General features: G+C 43.7%; 1 protein-coding gene across 1 annotated transcript in view; it reads left to right on the top strand.

Annotated features, from left to right (window-relative positions):
* The first annotated feature begins 923 nt into the window (after positions 1-923).
* pde4ba (phosphodiesterase 4B, cAMP-specific a) overlaps positions 924-22,781 on the top strand; it is an 832,714-nt gene continuing 810,856 nt past the window's right edge. Inside the window, exon 1 of the mRNA XM_068037289.1 lies at positions 924-1,172. The gene's annotated coding sequence lies outside the window, so the exon portion shown is untranslated. The remainder of the gene's footprint in view (positions 1,173-22,781) is intronic.

Below are 22,781 nucleotides of genomic sequence, written 5' to 3'. Positions count from 1 at the left end.
CCCGGGTCGCTGGAGCTGTGAGGCTGCGGTGCTAACCTCTGCGCCACTGTGCCGCCCCTTTTTTTACAGAAATTAGTAAAACGATCTGTCAAACACTTTTTAAATGAATATTCCTTCAAGAGTTCAATGGCACTTCTGAATATGAACCCTGCAAGCAAATTTCTGAATTTTAGTTACATCAATATGTTTTGACTCTAGCATAGGACTCAGAAAAACAATGAACTAACAAGTGTACAAATGAATGAGCTTTTGTAAAATATGTTCATCTTAGCTACTCCTAAAGCTGTTCTTACACACATTTGCTCGCATAAAAAGCTACATGAAATCGGGCGAAAACGGTACTCCAAATAATTTCATTTTTGGCAATTTGTTTCTGATTCAGCAACGTCAATTTCATTTTCACCGCAAAGATTTTCCTTATTAAAAGGTGATACAGGTACAATAATTATGGTACATCACGACGGACTTTAGATTTCACCGCATATTCCCTGCATTTATATATAAATAGACCTTGCACCTGCCGAAAAATAGATGGGAGACAATGACTGACGTAATGAGCGTCCGGGGGCTCTGGGGCTAGTTAATTGCAACCCACAAGCCTCTTTTCAATGCCTTTGCGTATGTTACTGACACTACACTTACACTTCATTCAAATGCATGCGGTTAGTGAAAGCCAGATGGAGCTGTCAGAGGGAGAGACACAAACGTGCGGGAACTCGCCAGGATGGATCTGAGAGTGTAAATACTTACATAGGGCGGCAGGATAAAGCTGCATGTGGAGATTGTCGCATTGTCTCGGGCTTGACCTTTCTCCATCTCTGCCTTGACTTGAAGGGGAAAGGGGGGGGGTGGGGGCTGAGCCCTTTGGTGGCACGACTGGACACTGCTGGGGAGCAGGAGAGCTCGCGGGGACTGGACACTGCTGGGGAGCACGAGAGCTCGCGGGGACTGGACACTGCTGGGGAGCACGAGAGCTCGCGCGCGCCAGGCAACCGGACAATAGGGGTTCGAGCCTGAACTGCAGCTAGACTGCCGGACAATTAGAGCATCAGCCTGATAAGGGCTTCAACGCATGGTTTTGTTTCATTTTTTTATTTCCCTCATTGCCCCACACTTCAGTGTACAACACATCCAACCGACGCTAACACCGGGTCTTCCCGATTCTCTGAAAGGTAAGACTTACTAAATAACCGATAGACTGTCAGTTTAAATTCCAATTTATGTACCCGATCTTCGCGCAAATAACAGTTGAGGAGCAACACACTCAGTGTACGATTTCTGGTGTACATTAAAAATAAACGATGCACAGTCGACAGAGTTTGCACTTCATCACCAGCTGGGACTTAACTGACATACTGCATTTTCTGTTTCTGCATTTTGATAGGCGCATATTGTTCCCAGTTTTTTTTTTCCTCCATTGAAAGCTGTTTTAAAACATAAGAATTTGCCTTGTGCTTGTGCAGTCCGGTACCAGAAAGAACATTTGATAGTCGACAGTGAGAAACCTGCTGAAACGGTTGTTCCGTGAATTTGTCAACTGAGCCTTTTTTAAGGTATTGCGTATCTGAAGAGTTTCCTTGCTTGTCTTTGTATAGATGCGAGCAATCTAGACTGGAATATTTTCCTCCATTTCATCTTTTGGGAATGCTTTACAAATGTGTCAGCCCAGGCGGTCATTCCGAATGATTTGATTGCAAGCAGGTTCACTTCCATGTTTTTCGCATTTTAGGATGGAGTACTGTTCAGAGCTGAATGTATTTGATGGTCTGTTCGCTTTGTATAGACGCAGAAAACAAAGAAGCATTATTTTCAGACTCAATTCCCAGTCTTATAGTTTTACTACGCTATTACAAAAACATCGTATAACCTACGTGTCCACTCTTGTACTGTTTTAAGGGAACTGAACACTTTTTTTGATGCTTGGATATTGGAGCAAGGTGGGGTAATTCATCATTGCCCTCAACTAAGTATGGTGATGGTGGGCTATGAAATTTTATACAGTGGAATATATCTAATTTTTTGTTTTGTTTCTTTATCTTACTTATGATGCTATTTAGTTCATTCAAGTTATATGGAGGTTTTATCTCATCAGAAGACTAGGTTAAGATCTAAAAACTGCAGCTCAAATGTGCAAAGTTTTTAGATGTTTTCACAAACTCTCAAAGAACACTACTGTAATGGAGCCTGCAGTGTAACTGGCCCATTTTTCATGGCCCAGTCAAGTCACCCTGCTGGTATAGTTGGCAGGTTTAGCAAATCTTATCATTGTTTTAAAATTGCATTTTAAACTCTAGTGCATTCAGAGTTGAATTGATTAGGTCTAAATTCCTTTACCACTGGTAACTTCTTACTGCTCCTATTGCAGGTTTCACATTGGTTTCTTTCTGCATACAGCAGGGCTTTAATGTCATAAACTATAATTGGACAAATTTATATATAGTCATATTTTCAATTATTGGAATCACTTGCATTTCTTCATTACCCATTAGACAGTATAGTGTTTTATAGTATCACAGTTGGAGGAATATATAGCTTTGGACACCCCGTTATAGAAAGGATATTGGGGCTATGGAAAAGCTACATATTTGGCTTTGCTCACCAGGATGATGCCAGGATGATTTAAGATTGTTTAGTCATGATGAGAGAATTGCAAAACTAGGTTTGTATTTGCTAGCGTAAAGAATGTTAAGGGAGATCTAATAGAATTATTTAAAATGTTGATAGGGTTTTAGAGGGCAATAATAGAAAAAAATCATTAGATAGTAAATTGGTAACAGGCAAAACTTATATTTATATAGTGCCTTTAACATAATAAAACATCCCAAGGTGCTTCACATTATAAAACAAAATATGACACTGAACCACATAGGAGATATTAGGTCCGATCAGATGAGCAAAAGCTTGGTCAAAGAGGTAGGTTTTAAGGAGTGTCTTAAAGGAGGAAAATGAGGTAGAGAGGCAGAGATTTGTAGGGAGGTGTTACAACCAGGTAAGAAAGATGTCTAGGGGTCTTTTGCTGTCTTCACCTGGTCTTATTGTAACAGGGTTTAATTTTTAAACACACTGTGTTTTGAGCTCCCCTTTGTGAATCTTTGTTCACAGCTTTCCAATTATAAGGCAAAGAAATGAGCATAAGCAGGCTTTCTTTGGTTTCAAGGAAAAAAGTGAAATTTATAAAACCTTAAATAAACTCTAATACGGTTAATACCTACGGATATACGATGCGCCCACACGAGCATGCACACGCGATACACACATGCAAATAGAGACAGAAAAGAGAAGAAAAATAAAATAGTTTGAGGCAGTCTCTAAAGGGGGTTTCTTGTTACTGTTTCTGTGTTTCCAGCTCGCCATAGAGTCCTTGATAGTAGACAGCTCTTACTTCTTATTGGGCCGCAATATTCTTCTTAAACCTTGTTCACTGTAGGAGACATTTCTCTGTTGGGGTTCATGTGTCTTCAATGGTTTCTGAAGCTGGTGAGAGCAAGATGAGACCAGACAGGAGAGAGGCCTTCTCAGTCCAGGAGACAAATGCTTTCTGACTTCAGACACTGTTTTCTCAAATTTAAAAGTCTCAGTTCAAAATTCGGCAACAGCCAGTTAGTCATCTGAATAAACACTGGTCTGACCACATCTGTGTTTGTGGATTCTGCTATCTTAGCAGTCAACCTGGAATGCTTGCTCCCCCACCCTCAAAGTCTGCTAATGAAAAGTCCATTGTTGGTTAAATGTGTCAGGGCATGGTCCTTTGTCCCTTGTTCCAACACTGCCTGTTACTATGCAAATGTCTTTCCAGTCATGGGCTTGAAATTTTAAGGTTTAATGTTCATGTGGCGAAATAATGTGTGTCTCAGACTTGGCAGGTGGGGTGGGGGGGGGGGGGGGGTGGCTTGCCTGATAGGAGGGTATTCCAGAGCCTAGGGCATAGGTAACTGAAGGCGCAGCCACCAGTGGTGGAGCAATTACAATTAGGATGCTGAAGAGGCCAGAATTAGAGGAGCGCAGATATTTTAGAGGATTGTGGGGCTGGAGGAGATTGTAGAGACAGGGAGAGACAAGGCCATGGAAGGATTTGAAAACAAGGATGAGAATCCTAAAATCAAGATGTTGCTCGATTGGGAGCCAATGTAGGTCAATAAGCACAAAGTGAACGAAGGACATAAAGTTCGGATTAATAATAAAATTGGAGAGGTTAGTAAAATGTTTTCATACAAACGGCTATCAGAATATGGAATGTATGATTGCAACTGTTATTGAAACTGAGTCAATCATGGCTTTTAAAAGGAAACTATATTAAAAGCTTGAAGAAAAATACTTGAGTAATGGCATTACCGTAGGTTGTTTCAAGGTGCTGCTAGCACTGACACTGATATGGACGATATAGACTCCTTCTGAACTGGAGGGGCACCAATATCCTGGGCGGGAGGTTTGCTAGAGCTCTTCGGGAGGGTTTAAACTAGTTTGGCAGGGGGATGGGAACCGGAGCCACGGATCAGTGGATGGGGTAACTGTAGACCAGGCAGATACAGAGTGCAGAGAGTCTGTGAGGAAGGTTAGACAGTTGACAGGGCAACGTTGCAGCCAGTATGATGGGTTGAAGTGTGTCCATTTTAACGCAAGAAGTGTCAGGAATAAGGGTGATGAACTTAGAGCATGGATCAGTACTTGGAGCTACGATGTTGTGGCCATTACGGAGACGTGGATATCATAGGGGCAGGAATGGATGTTGGATGTTCCAGGGTTTAGATGTTTCAAAAGGAATAGGGAGGGAGGTAAAAGAGGTGGGGGAGTGGCATTGTTAATCAGGGATAATATCACAGCTGCAGAAAGGGAGGTCGTCGAGGAGGGTTTGTCTACTGAGTCATTATGGGTGGAAGTCAGAAACAGGAAAGGAGCAGTCACTTTATTGGGAGTTTTCTATAGACCCCCCAATAGCAGCAGAGACATGGAGGAACAGATTGGGAGGCAGATTTTGGAAAGGTGCAGAAGTAACAGGGTTGTTGTCATGGGTGACTTCAACTTCCCTAATATTGATTGGAACCTCCTTAGTGCAAATAGTTTGGATGGAGCAGTTTTTGTCAGGTGTGTCCAGGAAGGGTTCCTGACTCAATATGTAGATAGGCCGACTAGAGGGGAGACTATGTTGGACTTGGTGCTTGGCAACGAACCAGGCCAGGTGGCAGGTCTCTCGGTGGGAGAGCATTTCGGTGATAGTGGTCACAACTCCCTGACCTTTACTATAGTCATGGAGAGGGACAGGAGCAGACGGGATGGGAAAATATTTAATTGGGGGAGGGGGAATTACAATGCTATTAGGCAGGAACTGGGGAGCATAAATTGGGAACAGATGTTCTCAGGGAAATGCACGACAGAAATGTGGAGGTTGTTTAGGGAGCACTTGCTGCGACTGCTGGATAGATTTGTCCCGATGAGGCAGGGAAGGGATGGTAGGGTGAAGGAACCTTGGATGACAGGAGATGTGGAACAGCTAGTCAAGAGGAAGAAGGAAGCTTACTTAAGGTTGAGGAAGCAAGGATCAGACCGGGCTGCAGAGGGTTACAAGGTAGCCAGGAAGGAACTGAAGAATGGACTTAGGAGAGCTAGAAGGGGACATGAAAAAGTCTTGGCGGGTAGGATTAAGGAAAATCCCAAGGCGTTCTACACTTATGTGAGGAACAAGAGGATGGCCAGAGTGAGGGTAGGGCCGATCAGGGATAGTGGAGGGAACTTGTGCCTGGAGTCGGAGGAGGTAGGGGAGGTCCTAAATGAATAGTTTGCTTCAGTATTCACTAGTGAGAGGAACCTGGTCGTTTGTGAGGACAGCATGGAACAAGCTGATACGCTCGAACAGGTTGAGGTTAAGAGGGGGGATGTGCTGGAAATTTTGAATGATATGAGGACAGATAAGTCCCCGGGGCCAGACGGGATATACCCAAGGATATTACGGGAAGCGAGGGAAGAGATTGCTGCGCCTTTGGCGATGATCTTTGCGTCTTCACTGTCCACTGGAGTAGTACCGGATGATTGGAGGGTGGCAAATGTTGTTCCCTTGTTCAAGAAAGGGAATAGGGATAACCCTGGGAATTATAGACCAGTCAGTCTTACGTCGGTAGTGGGCAAATTATTGGAGAGGATTCTGAGAGACAGGATTTATGATTACTTGGAAAAGCATGGTTTGATTAGAGACAGTCAGCATGGCTTTGTGAGGGGCAGGTCATGCCTCACAAGCCTTATTGAATTCTTTGAAGATGTGACAAAACACATTGATGAAGGAATAGCAGTGGATGTGGTGTATATGGATTTTAGCAAGGCATTTGATAAGGTTCCCCATGGTTGGCTCATTCAGAAAGTAAGGAGGCATGGGATACAGGGAAAGTTGGCTGTCTGGATACAAAATTGGCTGGCCCATAGAAGACAGAGGGTGGTAGTAGATGGAAAGTATTCAGCATGGAGCTCGGTGACCAGTGGTGTTCCACAAGGATCTGTTCTGGGACCTCTGCTCTTTGTGATTTTTATAAATGACTTGGATGAGGAAGTGGAAGGCTGGGTTAGCAAGTTTGCCGATGACACGAAGGTTGCTGGAGTTGTGGATAGTGTGGAAGGCTGTTGTAGGTTGCAACGGGACATTGACAGGATGCAGAGCTGGGCTGAGAAGTGGCAGATGGAGTTCAACCTGGAAAAGTGTGAAGTGATTCATTTTGGAAGGTCGAATTTGAATGCGGAATACAGGCTTAAAGACAGGATTCTTGGTAGTGTGGAGGAACGGAGGGATCTTGGGGTCCATGTCCATAGATCGCTCAAAGTTGCCACCCAAGTTGATAGGTTTGTTAAGAAGGCGTATGGTGTGTTGGCTTTCATTAACAGGGGGATTGAGTTTAAGAGCCGCGAGGTTATGCTGCAGCTCTATAAGGCCCTGGTTCAACCACACTTGGAATATTGTGTTCAGTTCTGGTCACCTCATTATAGGAAGGATGTGGAAGCTTTAGAGAGGGTGCAGAGGAGATTTACCAGGATGCTGCCTGGACTGGAGGGCATGTTCTACGAAGAAAGATTGAGGGAGCTAGGGCTTTTCTCATTGGAGAGAAGAAGGATGAGGGGTGACTTGATAGAGGGGTACAAGATGATGAGAGGCATAGATAGAGTGGATAGTCAGAGACTTTTTCCCAGGGTGGAAAGGGCTATCACCAGGGGGCATAATTTTAAGGTGATTGGAGGAAGGTTTCAGGGAGATGTCAGAGGTAGGTTCTTTACACAGAGAGTGGTGGGTGCGTGGAATGCGCTGCCAGCGGTGGTAGTAGAAGCAGATACATTAGGGGCATTTAAGCATCTCTTGGATAGGTACATGGATGATAGTAAAATGAAGGGTAGGTGGTTAGTTTGATCTTAGAGTAGGTTAAAGGTTCGGCACAACATCGTGGGCCGAAGGGCCTGTACTGTGCTGTACTGTTCTTTGTTCTATTCTTCGGATATCCATTCCTGGCTATATAGTTAGAAATATTGGTAAAGAAAGACTGAGCTCACCAAAGGTAAAAACAAGGAGACAATACCTAGAGATGTATCTAAAACCTATACCTTTAGACTGTGTTGTGCCTGTCAAACAAAATCTACCAAGATAGGTAACATGGTCATTGCTTAACCCATGCCCTATCTAAGGTTCATAGAGTACAACCAGACCTTTGGTACCACAGTAATTGCTGTGGAATGAGAACTGCAAGAGTTGAACAGCCTGTATAAAGGTTTTTCTGAGACATTCCAAACAGGCAATTGAGTTAATTAACTATTTTTCACAGCTTAAATTTGAAATGCCTAGCAGTCATTTAAAAAAATCTTTTTACAAACATTTCATTTGCATGGTAAAGTGTAGCTTTAGCTTATATTTTCAATTTTCATGAATCCTCTAGTCTGTTAAGCAATGGCAGAAGTTGCAGTAACTGACCCTTCTGATTGCATACTGCACCAGTGATGGCAGTACCAGTTCATGGTGATGTGAACAAGCAGGCATGCTGCACACCTGATTACTATTGAGTGGAGGAAAGTAGACATCTTTGCATGCAAACTAAAAAGCATGGAGTGTTGTTCATTGGTCACTGACAGTTAATCAGACTTCTGATAGAGTCTCATCCATGCTTTTGTTACCTCCAGACTTCCATATTCCAATGCACTCTTGGCCAGCCTCCCATATTGTGGGCTCCATAAACTTGAGCTTATCCAAAACAGTGCTGCTCATATTCTAACCCTCACCAAGTGTCACTCACCAATCACCCTTGTGTTCGCTAACTTCTGTCAGCTTCCGATCCACCAACACATTAATTTAAAATTGTCATCCTTGTGTTCAAATCCCTCCATGGCCTCAGCCCTCCCTGTAATCTATTCAAGTCCTACAATCCTCCAAGAACTCTGTGTCCCTCCAACCCTGGACATTTGCGCATCTTGCACCATTGGTGGGCATGCCTTCTGGCATCTAGGCCATAAACTCTGGATTCCCTTTCTAAACTCCCTCTCTCGTTATGTCGGCCCCCACCTGCCAAGAATGAGGCACATTAATTTTACCACATGGACATTAAATTTCAAATTGTTGCCAGGAAAAAGAGAAGGCCATTACAAGGGGTTGCAGGCACCTGGCTGGAAGGACATTTTTGCATATTAACAGACACTCTTTGGAAAAAAGGTGCTATTCCCTGACCCATCCAATACTCAAAGCCAGAAGTGGTTATACCAGTCACGTGAGTACCCTGCTGGCCAACTTGGGAGTTTAAAATTGTAGAGACAGTGTTTGAACTGGCAGAAAGCTCTGTGCTCCTGGATTGAAAAGACCTCCTCCCTTCCTGTCAGCTCCCATCTCTTTCTCATGGAACTGAAACCCACTGAAGATACATGAACCCCAAGAGAGAAAAGTCTCCTACAGTGAGAAAGGTTTAAGAAAAATACTGGGCCTCAGTGAAAAGCAAGATCAACTTGCAGAAGGACTCTACAGTGAGCTCGAAGAACCGTAACAAACTCTTCAGATATTGCCTCAAACCTTTCCACTTTATTTTTCTTCTGCTCTTTTCTGTTTCTATTTGCATATGCGTATGGCGTATGCAAGCTAGCATGGGCACGTCCTGTATCAGTAGGCGTCAAGCGAATTAGAGTTTAAGTTTAATAAAATTTCGCTTTTCTTCTTTAAACCTAAGAAAGCCTGTTTGTGCTCATTTATTTGCCTTATAACTGGAAATGGGTAAACAAGAATTCACCAAGGGGGAGCTCAACACATGGTGTTTTTAAAATTAAACCCTGTTTTTTTTCCCAAAATATACTTTATTCATAAAAATCTGTAAAAAATACATTACCAAACAGTTTCAAACAGCACCAAGTTAAAAAATACAAACAGTGCAAAGGTGATCAGTTTCCTTCAATACAATCATGAGTTGCCTCACAACCCTTCCATTTCATTTGTCATGCCATACACATTTTTACATTTTACAGCACACAAAATTTTCCCCATACAGTTCGAGGGGTTTCCCATGGATCCAGCCCCTCAGTTCAGCTTGGTGGGGGGACCTTACACAGTGGTCTTTCCCCATTCAGCCTTTGCTGCGGCTGCCCCAAGCTTTAGTGCGTCCCTCAGCACGTCATCCTGGATCTTGGAATGTGCCAGTCTGCAACATTCGGTCGTGGACAACTCTTTGCGCTTTAAGACAAGCAAGTTTCGGGTAGACCATAGGGTGTATTTCACCGAATTGATAGTCCTCCAGCAGCAGTTGATGTTTGTCTCAGTGTGCGTCCCTGGGAACAGCCCGTAGAGCACAGACTCCTGTGTTACAGAGCTGCTTGGGATGAACCTCGACAAAAACCACTGCATCTCTTTCCACACCTGTTTTGCAAAGACACATTCCAGAAGGAGGTGGGCAACCATCTCTTCCCCACCCTATTACAGTAAGATCAGGTGAAGGCTAAGAGGGACACCTAGACAGCTTTCTCATCTGGTTGTAACAGTCTTCATCTCTCTCCACCTTTAAGATGCTTCTTAAAACCTACCTTTTTTAACCAAGCTTTTAGTCACCTGTGCTAATATCTCCTTCGGCCCAATTGGTGTCAATTTTTGTCTTATGTTCATGTGAATTGCTTTTGGATGCTTTCGTACATTAAGAGCACTATATGAATGCAAATTATTGTGAATGTTGTCGTAGGGAAGGGATAGTCAGCTTTTTCAGTTACAGATTGAATGGTTGTTCAGCAGGCTGTGTGTGACCTAGTGAATTTTTGCATCTAACATTAGGCTGTGGATCTATATCTGGGATTTCAGCATGCAGAGGATCCAATCTCCGCATACTGTAGTTAAGGATTGAGCAGTGGCCATGTGCTTTGCTGCAAGGACATAGGAACACAGGAACAGGCCCCCTGAGTCTGTTCCACCATTCAGTGAGATCATGGCTGATCTGTAACTTAACACCATATACCCGCCAATGCCCCATATCCCTTGATACCTTTGCTTAGCAAAAAACTATCAATTTCAGTTTTAAAATTAACAACTGATCTAGCGTCAATTGCTGTTTGCAGAAGAGCGTTCCAAACTTCTACTGCCCTTTGTGTGTAGAGGTGTTTCCTAATTTGTGCCTCTCTTGCAGCTCTAGTGGTTGATGACGGAACATTATTTGGTACATACTGGGAGAAAGTATTTGAAGTATATGGCACATGACAATAAAAAGAGAAACTACAATTTTTATTGGTTATATTTATGCTTAATTTATGTCTTAACAGTTAGTAATAAATTTCAATGTTCATTTTTATTCTCCAGCGCTCATGTTTCATTAGCTCTTCAGTGACCCACAAGTAGCTTAGTTAAGCCATTGCACAGAAATAAATTTGTCCCAGCGAGTTATAGGATTGATTCCTAAAGAAAGGAGATTATTTTGAGTTCTGAAACTGCAAGATAAAACTTGCGTAAATTGGAACATGTTGAGTACCCAAAGAGAGTTTATGCTTTCAGCTCTAAAATAGGAGTGAAATCTAAGGGCAGATTTTCTAAATGCATATTCCTCCATAAGTTGAGAAACCTTTTGTTTTGATCCTGGTCGTAATTTGTATCATAAGCCTTAGCCTTGATCTGCATTTTCAAATTAAAAACAAGACATGTGAACCTGAAGTGATTTGTATTGACATTTATCACTTGCGTGTTCTCTGCTTTCACCATTCCATTTTAAATGTCGCCACTGTCATACCATGTAGCTGATGTCAGCAACAGAAGTGACAAATAAGATTTAAAAAGAAAATAAATTAGTATCTGGTGGTCCAGTGAGTGGGTAGGGTCATGTAGGAATAAGATTTCTTATGCCTTGATTGTGGGGCTGTGCAAAGGATGCAGTCTCCAAATAAGACTTTTTAAGGTCCATGTGTCTGTGTGCTTGTGGTCGAGTACCAGACTATCACAAGCTAATTTGGATGAAGATGTCCCTTCAGCGCTTGAGAGGTAGTTTTATGAACTTGTGATCCCGCTGTCGAGTCTTTCCTATCAAGAATGCATATGATGAATTCATGCATATGCCCCCCATTGTTTTCTGTCCATTATGTTGGGGGTGGGGGCAATATATGCCTAACTTCTTGATATATGCATCTGACCCTGGAGCATCAACTTATAAGAGTACTGATATGCTGTTCTCTTTGCAGAATAACAGTTCTGCCACCATCAAGTTACAGTATCCAGTTGTTTCTTGAACAAGTCCAACATCCTGGCATCAACCATTCTTCCTGGCAGCTGTTCCAACTGCTAATTAACCTTGTGTGCTAAATTTGGCCCTGGCATATCTGGAAGTACTGTCTCAATTTTATTTTCTTTATCTCGTAAAGTATCTTATCCCTCTGTTAGATCTTCTCAGATTTTCTTTATTCATTCACAGGATGTGGGCATTGCTGGCAATGCCAGAATTTATTACCCATCTCTCATTTGCCTTTAAGAAGGTGGTGGTGAGCCACTGCCTTGACCCACTGCAGTCATTGTGGTGAATGTACACCCACTGTACTGTTAAGTTGGGGAATTCCAGGATTTTGACCCAAACAATGAAGAGATGGTGACATATTTCCAAGTTAGGATGACATATGACTTGGCAGGGGACTTGGAGGTTGTGGTGTTCTGTACCCCTGCTGCCCTTATCCTTTTAGATATTGCCGATTTGGGAGGTCCTGTTGAAACCTTAGCAGTTTTGCTTTGTTTATTGCATGTTATATTTTTTAAACATGATGAGTGATGATCCAACTGGCACATGAAATCTCTCTCACCATCCACTTTGGCAAATTCTATCTCAGCCGTTGTACAGTTAGAGTATTTTTGCTTCCCATATGCAGTACCTTGTATATTACCATTTTATTTACCACTCATCAGCCCAAATACAAAAGCTGTTGGATCCCTTTGTAAGATGATAGTGGCTTCTTCTAATTCACAGTCTGCCATAGGTTGGTGTTAGCTATGAATTTAAATACTTTATATTGGACATTGCAATTCCACATTATTTATGTATTCCAGAGCATGAGTTATTCTAGCATGAACCCCTGGAATGCTCCACTCAATACCTTCTCTTTCCTCCCTCCATTGCAACCTAGTTTTCCTTACAACTACACTTTTCTTCATTCCCTTTTATCTGATTAGTACTTTATAGCTATGTTTTGGTCTGTGCAATAGGGCTTATTCTAAGAACTGAATTGACAGCAAGGTACAATATTCACACAGTGCACATCCCAGGCAATTGCAGATGCACAGCCTCTGATTTTTCCTTGTATTAATTCTGGTAGATGGTAAATTATGAGCTACCATCCAGTTTTCCAAGATGTGCTTGCTATGAACACTGCTCTCTGCTGGGGGTTCTGGATCTGGAATTACCTCTAATATCTGGTATTGTAGCATTACCCAGGGTAAAACAAAAACCCTTGTTATTACAAATAGCATATTGAATTGACACAGTTTCTCTCGTATTCTTATATTTATTGTATTGCAAAAGAATAAACACTTTATTCGGCCACTTCATCCAAGTGAAGGACTGGTTTAGGAAATTTACAGCTTCAGAAGTATTGTAGTGAATGGAGAGTGAAAGGTTGGGCAGATGGAAGTTTCAAAGCTCACTTGTATGTGACTTAACAGTATTCCTATTTTGAGAACCACAACATTGTTGGAAGACTATGTTGTACCATTACAAGATGCTAATCTATCACCACAGATGTGCATTTTTCTCATAAATTGACTAATCAGTCAGGGGAATGATAATCCAAATATACCCTATACAAATATTATTGTAGTTTGTAGTTTCCATAACCTCCAGATAATGTTGAAATATTCACCTGTCATGGTGGTAACTTACAAGTTAGGTACAGACGGGAAAGTCCTCCTGAATGTCATTTACCAGGCTTAGTACAGCTCTGGTGCCTCAGTTTCTTGTTTTGCATTCAGTGCCTCTCCATGGTGGCATATCCTAGATTTAGAGCTTAGTGTATGGGACACTGTGAACAGAATGTTCATTTGTCCACTGTGCCTAAATTTTAAGCAATACAGTTTTCTTGCTTAGCCTGAAGGGAATAGCTGCTTTAGACTTTTTAGCGTTTTTAAAATAAGTAAGGGTGGCCTGGATGTAACTTTCTTTTAAACATTTTTGTCCTCTGTAAATTTTGTCTATAAATTTGATTATAAACTTCATCAAATTAACCAGTTTTGGGCATGTTGTACTGTTGGTGCAGTGAATTATATCAAGCAGTTAAGTGGTTCTTCATATTGATTTTGAAGAGTGCTTTCCTGTGTAGCTTAGCACCACATTGGAAACTGATGGGCACTTTATACAGGAGCAGAGCAGATTAGTCTGTTTTACTCTAGCAATGTAATGGGGCACATCCTGATCTTCTGATTCAGATGAAAGTAAGGTCCAAGCTGTAATTCTGTGCAGGGTTTGAGTAGTAATGCTGCACTTGCAGCGTCAGTCTTTTTAAGGAAATGTGTTGTATAAGAACCACAACGTTAGTTGACTTCTGTTACAGGAGAGGAAGCCATGGGATACAACATTAAACCTTTTTTATTGTTTGTAATGGGATTTTCACTTATGGATTCCAGAAGTTTTTTTCACTTTTGGGAAGTTTAACATTTAAAAAAACCATCAAAAATTGTTGGTGAAATGAAAAGGCTAATTTTAAGTTAACGGGTTGTGTTCAACAGTACATTTCTAGTGAAGTCAAAATATGCAGATTAATTAATAATGCTGTTAGACTAGAAACTCAAAACTGAATTCACCCTGGTTTTGGTGTAAATTTCACATTGGAATGTTCCTATAACACCAATAATCAGTACTATACCTGTTTTTCTTCCTGTTAGGCTCTCAAAAAAAACCTACTTTTTCATGTATTGGCTGCAGCATAACAGCTAGAGCCACCTCACAAATGAAACCCAGTCAATCTCATTACTGGCAGAAGTCTATTTCACCTCTGGGTTTGTCGAAAAGTCAGTGACCAGCCATGCACACTAAAGGCTGTAGTTTTGGCTAAAATTCAGAGCACCATTATACCCACTCAAGCTGTGCATGGCAACTAACACTTCAAGTTTACAATGAAACGGGACATACACTAAATGTAACATGCTGGCTTCAAATTAAGTGGCACTCTTCCAGTCACTATTCCCTTGTGATGCATATTGTAATTTTGCTTTTGCAGTTTAATCTAGCAATGTTCTGTCGGATGTGATGAAGTTGTGGCCAGAAACAAACACTGAGTAGAGCCAAATCAATGATGTGCTTTTACCACACCTCAAAATCCCTATCTATCATTTAATTGCTACTTTAGAGGGTAAACCACTTCTCGTGACTTGATGAATAAGTGCACAATTTGATAATGAGCTTAAGAGAAATTGATACTGTCCTTGTTGCACTTGTGTTAACATTCCTGTTAAATATTGACTCAGAATTACAATATATTTTATGTGCAATTCACCTATGCTTATCAACTACAGTGCAACTCCAAGTATTTTTTATTTTTTATACAATTAATATTTTATACTGGAATTCCAGTAAAGCTTCTAAATAATGAAACAATAACTATGTTTAGCACTTTCCAGTACCTTTCTCTATAAACTCAAACGATCAGTTATGGGAATTTATTACATGGAATATTTTCTCTTTCCCGTTTTGGCTGCTTCAAGTGGAAAATGAATTCAAGACAATGGTCTGGATTTTACAGACCCCCGATGTTGGGGTTTGTGGTGGGGGAAGCTGGAAAATGCCTCCAGGAGAGGGCTGCCATGCACCCTGTGCCGGGAGGGCCCGGCCCGATATTGCCGGTGGCAACAAGGCCTCGTGTCGCCCCCCTCCCCCCTTCTTGGCGATGGGACCCCATTTACATATTCAAATAAATTAAACGTAATGCATTAATTATACTTACGCTGCTGCCTTCCGTCCCGGTGCAATTTTCCTGCCAGTCGACGGCACTGCAGTGCCTTTGGATCCTTGTCTGGGGAAACGAGGCGGAACACTTGTGGGGAGGGGGAGAGGAGGAGGTTTCTTAGTGTGGGGGGGTTAGTGGAAGGAGTCAAAATAATATCATTGGTGTAGGGGATGGTGTGAAGTGTTTTAGGTTAAAATTTATGCACTTTTTGGGGGGGCAAGTCAGGTGGACAAGGTAAGTGTTCTTGGGGGGGAAAGGGCAAGTCATTTAATTGTTATTGGCGGGGATGGGAGGGGGCAAAATAAATGTATTTAATTTTTATATTCACTTTTGCTTTAAATATTAAAATTTAACTGTAGGGCTTAAAGCCCTTTAAAAATGGCATCAACGCCTGAGCACAGGCATCTGACGCCATTGCTGGGGACGGACAGCCTGCCCCCTCCACGTGATCAGGCGTGCAGCCTGCCCCAGCTATTTAAATGAGCTGCTGTGCTTAGGATCGCGGCTGCTCCACGACATGCGGCCTGCGTGTGCGGGCCACCATTGTGAAATGGGCGGCAGGAATATAAATTGCCCAATGTCAAAATTATAGCTTAACATTAACTTCACATCTTCAAAATGGTTATTCATTCGGGGTGTTAGAGGCCAATAATATCTGCAACAACAAAAAACTGTCAAAAGGAAAAATTCAAAGTCATTTATATGTATTTGCATTTTGTATGCTTGCGTCTTCAAATTACGCATCTGTGTAGATGCTGCTACATTGTGCATAGCTGATTGAAGCACAAAAGATTATCTGAGCAATGGCAAATACCCTGAAAATGACTGAATTGAGCAGTAATGGCCAGTTTCCAGGTCAAGCAGATGTAGCAACAGTTTTAGTACAAAACAAATGTATTGCCATTTTAGCATGGAAAAATCCATTTTTTCCTGAAATCACACTGGTTGAGACTGGTTCATGGTCTGGCAGCAGAGTGGCTCTGTTACTGGACGAGTAATCCAGAGACATGATCTAGAGGCATAAGTTCAAATCCCATCACAGCAGCTGGGGAATTTAAATTTAGTGAATTAACTAAAATTTGGAATAAAAAGCTAGTCATAGAGTTATACAGCACAGAAACAGGCCCTTCGGCCCATCGTGTCTGTGCCGGCCATCAAGCACCTATCTATTCTAATCCCATTTTCCAGCACTTGGCCCATAGCCTTGTATACTATGGCATTTCAAGTGCTCATCTAAATACTTATTAAATGTTGTGAGGGTTCCTGCCTCTACCACCCCTTCAGGCTGTGTATTCCAGATTCCAACCACCCTCTGGGTGATAACATTTTTCCTCAAATCCCCTCTAAACCTCCTGCCCCTTACCTTAAATCTATGCCCCCTGGTTATTGATGCCTCTGCTAAGGGAAAAAGTTTCTTCCTATCTACCCTATCTCTGCCCCTCAATTTTTTACACCTCAATCAGGTTCCCCCTCAGCCTTCTGTGCTCTAAGGAAAGCAACCCTAGCCTATCCGGTCTCCCTTCGTAGCTGAAATGCTCCAGCCCAGGCAACATTCTGGTGAATCTCCTCTGCACCCTCTCCAGTGCAATCACATCCTTCCGATAGTGTGGTGACCAGAACTTGTACACAGTACTACTTTTCTACTTCCTGTTACCAGTTTTGCTTCCCTCCAATCTGAACTCCCTCAGAGTTTCCCAACCCCCTGCCAATCTAGTTTATTGAACACCTTTTTTTAAACTTCATTCATGGGATGTGGGCGTCACTGGTCAGGCAGCATTTATTGCCCATCCCTAATTGCCCTTGAGAAGGTGGTGGTGAGCTGCCTTCTTGAACCGCTGCAATCCATGTGGGGTAGATACACCCACAGTGCTGTTAGGAAGGGAGTTCCAGGATTTTGACCCAGCGACAGTGAAGGAACGGCGATATAGTTCCAAGTCAGGATGGTGTGTGACTTGGAGGCAAACTTGCAGGTGATGGTGTTTCCATGCAATTGCTGCCCTTGTCCTTCTAGTTGGTAGAGGTCTTGGGTTTGGAAGGTGCTGTCTAAGGAGCCTTGGTGCATTGCTGCAGTGCATCTTGTAGATGGTACACACTGCTGCCACTGTGCGTCAGAGGTGGAGAGAGTGAATGTTTGTAGATGGGGTGCCAATCAAGTGGGCTGCTTTGTCCTGGATGGTGTCAAGCTTCTTGGGTGTTGTTGGAGCTGCATCCATCCAGGCAAGTGGAGATTATTCCATCACACTCCTGACTTGTGCCTTGTAGATGGTGGACAGGCTTTGGGGAGTCAGGAGGTGAGTTACTTGCCTCAGGATTCCTAGACTCTGACCTGCTCTTGTAGCTACGGTATTTATATGGCTACTCCAGTTCAGTTTTTGGTCAATGGCCGCCCCTAGGCTGTTGATAGTGGGGGATTCAGCGATGGTAATGCCATTGAATATCAAGGGGAGATGGTTAAATTCTCTCTTCTTGGAGATGGTCATTGCCTGGCACTTGTGTGGCGCGAATGTTACTTGTCACTTATCAGCCCAAGCCTGGATATTGTCCAGGTCTTGCTGCATTTCTACACGGACTGCTTCAGTATCTGAGGAGTCATGAATGGTGCTCAACATTGTGCAATCATCAGGGAACATCCCCACTTCTGACCTTATGATTGAAGGAAGGTCATTGATGAAGCAGCTGAAGATGGTTGGGCCTAGGACACTACCCTGAGGAACTCCTGCAGTGATGTCCTGGAGCTCAGATGATTGACCTCCAACAACCACAACCATCTTCCTTTGCGTCAGGTATGACTTCAGCCAGCGGAGGATTTTCCCCCTGATTCCCATCGACCTTAGTTTTGCTAGGGCTCGTTGAAGCCATACTCGGTTAAATGCTGCCTTGATGTCAAGGGCAGTCACTCACCTCGAGTTCAGCTCTTTTGTCCATGTTTGAACCAAGGCTGTAATGAGGTCAGGAGCTGAGTGGCCCTGGCGTAACGCAAACTGAACGTCAATGAGCAGGTTATTGCGAAGCAAGTGCCGCTTGATGGCACTGTTGATGACACCTTCCATCACTTTACTGATGATTGAGAGTAGGTTGTTGGGACGGTAATTGGCCGGGTTGGACTTGTCCTGCTTTTTATGTACAGGACATACCTGGGCAATTTTCCATATTGCAGGGTAGATGCCAGTGTTGTAGCCGTACTGGAACAGCCTGGCTTGTGGCAGGTTCTGGAGCACAGGTCTTCAGTACTATTGCCGGAATATTGTCAGGGCCCATAGCTTTTGCTGTATCCAGTGCATTCAGTCGTTTCTTGATATCACGCGGAGTGAATCGAATTGGATGAAGTCTGTGGCATTTGTGACGTTGGGGACTTCAGGAGGAGGCCGAGATGGATCATCAACTCAGCACTTCTTGCTGAAGATTTTTGAAAATGCTTCAGCCTTATATTTTGCACTGATGTGCTGGGCTCCCCCATCATTGAGGATGGGGATATTTGTGGAGCCACCTCCTCCAGTTAGTTGTTCAATTGTCCACCACCATTCACGGCTGGATGTGGCAGGACTGCAGAGCTTAGATCTGATCTGTTAGTTATGGGATCGCTTAGCTCTGTCGATCGCATGCTGCTTACGCAGTTTGGCATGCAGATAGTCCTGTGTTGTAGCTTCACCAGGTTGACACCTCATTTTGAGGTACGCCTGGTGCTGCTCCTGGCATGCCCTCCTGCACCCTCCATTGAACCAAAGTTGGTCTCCTGGCTTGATGGTAATGGTAGAGTGGGGGATCTGGCAGGCCATGAGCTTACAGATTGTGGTTGAGTACAATTCTGCTGCTGCTGATGGCCCACAGCGCCTCATGGATGCCCAGTTTTGCTTTGCTAGATCTGTTCGAAATCTATCCCATTCAGTGCGGTGGTAGTGCCACACAACACGATGGACGGTATCCTCAATGTGAAGGCGGGACTTTGTCTCCACAATGACTGTGCGGTGGTCACTCCTACCAATACTGTCATGGACAGATGCATCTGCGACAGGCAGATTGGTGAGGACGAGGTCAAGTATGTTTTCCCCTCTTGTTGGTTCCCTCACCACCTGCCGCATACCCAGTCTAGCAGATATGTCCTTTAGGGCTCGGTCAGTAGTGGTGCTACCAAGCCACTCTTGGTGATGGACATTGAAGTCCCCCACCCAAAGTTCATTCTGTGCCCTTGCCACCCTCAGTGCTTCCTCCAAGTGCTGTTCAACATGGAGGAGCACTGACTCATCAGCTGAGGGAGGGGGTAGGTGGTAATCAGCAGGAGGTTTCCTTGTCCATGTTTGATCTGATGCCATGAAACTTCATGGGGTCCAGAGTCAATGTTGAGGACTCCCAGGGCAACTCCCTCCCTACTGTATACCACTGTGCCGTCACCTCTGGTGGGTCTGTCCTGCCGGTGGGACAGGACATACCTGGGGATGGTGATGGCAGTGTCTGGGACATTGTCTGTCAGGTATGATTCCGTGAGTATGACTATATCAGGCTGTTGCTGGACTAGTCTGTGGGACAGCTCTCCCAACTTTGGCACAAGCCCAGATGTTAGTAAGGAGGACTTTGCAGCGTCGACAGGGCTGGGTTTGCCGTTGTCGTTTCCGGTGCCTAGGTCGATGCTGGGTGGTCCATTTGGTTTCATTCCTTTTTATTGACTCCGTAGCAGTTAGATTTTTTTTTATTCATTCATGGGATGTGGGCATCACTGGCTATGCCAGCATTTATTGCCCATCCCTAATTGCCCTTACTAAGGTGGTGGTGACCTGCCTTCTTGAACCACTGCAGTCCATGTGAGGTAGGTACATCCACAGTGCTGTTAGGAAGGGAGTTCCAGGATTTTGACCCAGCGACAGTGAAGGAACGGCAATATAGTTCCAAGTCAGGATGGTGTGTGACTTGGACGGGAACTTGCAGGTGGTGATGTTCCCATGCATCTGCTGCTCTTGTCCTTCTAGTTGGTAGAGGTCTTGGGTTTGGAAGGTGCTGTCTAAGGAGCCTAGGTGCGTTGCTGCAATGCATCTTGTAGATGGCACACACTGAGTGGCTTACTATGCCATTTCAGAGGGCATGTAAGAGTCAACCACATTGCTGTGGGTCTGGAGTCACATGCAGGCCAGACCAGGTAAAGACAGCAGATTTCCTTCCCTAAAGGAAGCCACTCAGTTGTATGTAATGGCTATGAAAAAAGCCTAATAAAAATCAAAACCAGGCAGACCACCCTGCATTGACCTAGGCATTGGACGCGACAAATGTACACTCCACCTGTCAACTTTGCAATGTTCTCATCACTAATATCTGAGGACTTGTGCCAATATTAGGAGTACTATCCCACAGATGAGTCAAACAAATGCCTTACAAAGTCATACATACAGAATCATACCGATCAGCCAACATTTCCGTCTCCTCCATCACCGTACCTGGATATATCTTGTCCCACCAGTGGGCAGACCCACCAGAGGGGTGGTCCAAGGAGTCTTCAAACATGAGCAAGGAAACCTCCTGCTGATGACCTGCCACCTTCCCTCAGCTGAACATTACTTGGAAAAAGCATTGAGGGTAGCAAGGGCACAAAGTGTGCCCTGGGTAAGGGACTTCCGTGTCCATTACCAAGAGCGGCTGGCCAAGTCCTGAAGGACATAGATACGAGACTGGGCCTGCGGCAGGTGGAGAGACAGAGCCAACTTGACGGAAAAAGCTACTTGACCTCGTCTTCACCAATCTAACGATTGCAAATATATCTGTCCATGACAGTATTGGTATGAGTGACCACTACATCGTCCACCTTCACACTGAGGGCACACTCCATTGTGTTGTATGGCACTAATATTGTACTGAATAGAATAGATTCAGACAGATCCAGCAGCTTAAAACTGCACATCCATGAGATGCTGTGGGCCATCATCAGCAGCAGAATTGTATTCCACTGCAATCTGTACCCTTACTCTATCAATATCATCAAGACAGGCGATCAATGCTGGTTCAACAAAGATTGTAGAAAAGCACGCTAGGAGCAGCACTGGAGGTCTCTAAAAATGAATGCCAACTGGTGAAGCTACAACACAGGACTGTATGCATGCTTAGCAGCAGAAGAAGAATGCCAGTAGCAGAGCTAAGCGTTCCCACAGCCAATGATCATATCAAAGCTCTTAAATCCTGCCACATCCAGTCATGAATGGAACAACTAAGGGAAGGAGGCTCCATGAACATCCCCATCCTCAATAATGCTGGAGACCAGCATGTATGTGCAAAAGACAAGGCTGAAGCGTTTACAACCATCTTTAGCCAGAAGTGCCCAAGTGGATGATCCATCTTGGCCTCCTCCTGAGATCCCCACCATCACAGATGCCAGTCGTCAGCCAATTGAATCCACTCCACTTGATACAGAAAATGGCTGAGTGTACTTGATACAGTAAAGGCTATGGGCCTTGTAATCATCCCTGCTGTAATGTTGAAGACTTGTGCTCCAGAACTGCTGCACCTCTAGCCAAGCTGTTCCAGTATACTTAGAACACTGGTCTTTCCGACAAAGTGGAAAATTGCCCAGGTATGTCCTGCCAACAAAAAGCAGGACAATTCCACTCTGGCTGATTATTGCCTTATCAGTCTACTCTCAGTCATCAGCAAAGTGATGGAAGATGGTCATCAACCATCAGGATATCACTTACTCAAAAATAACCTGCTCACTGATGCCCACTCTGGGTTCAGCCAGGAGCATTCTATTCCAGACCACATTACAGTCTTGGTCCAAACATGGATAAAAGAGCTGAATTCCAGAGGTGAGGTGCGATTGACTATCCTTGACATCAAGGCAGCATTTGATTGAATGTGACATTAAGCTGCCCTGGTAAAATTGAATCGTTGGAGGTGCTGAGAGGGGGGAGGGAGGGATCTCTCCACTGGCTTGTGTCATGCCAAGCACAAAGGAAGATGTTTGTCGTTGTTGGAGGCCAGGACATTGTGTCCCAGGACATTGCTGCAAGAGTTCCTCAGAGCACTGTCCTAAGCCTAACCATCTTCAGCTGCCGCATCAGGACCATCCCTCCATCATAAGATCAGAAGTGAGGATGATCACTGATGATTGCACAGTGTTCAGTTCCATTTGCAACTCCTGAGATAATAAAGCAGTCCATGCCCGCATGCAGCAAAACCTGGACAACAGTCAGGCTTAGGCTGCTTTAAGTAGCAAGTGATATTCATGCTACACAAGCGCAATGATCATCTCCAATATGAGTGAGTCTAACCACCTCCCCTTGACATTCAATGGCATTACCATCACTGAATTCCCAAACATCAACATCCTGGGGTCACCATTGACCAGACACTTAACTGGATCAGGCTTATAAATACTGTGACTACAAGAACAGGTCAGAGGCTGGGTATTCTGTGGT

Source organism: Heterodontus francisci, chromosome 8 (assembly GCF_036365525.1).
Source record: "Heterodontus francisci isolate sHetFra1 chromosome 8, sHetFra1.hap1, whole genome shotgun sequence".
Taxonomy (NCBI): Eukaryota; Metazoa; Chordata; class Chondrichthyes; order Heterodontiformes; family Heterodontidae; genus Heterodontus; species Heterodontus francisci.
This window is presented reverse-complemented; position numbering and strand designations above follow the sequence as displayed.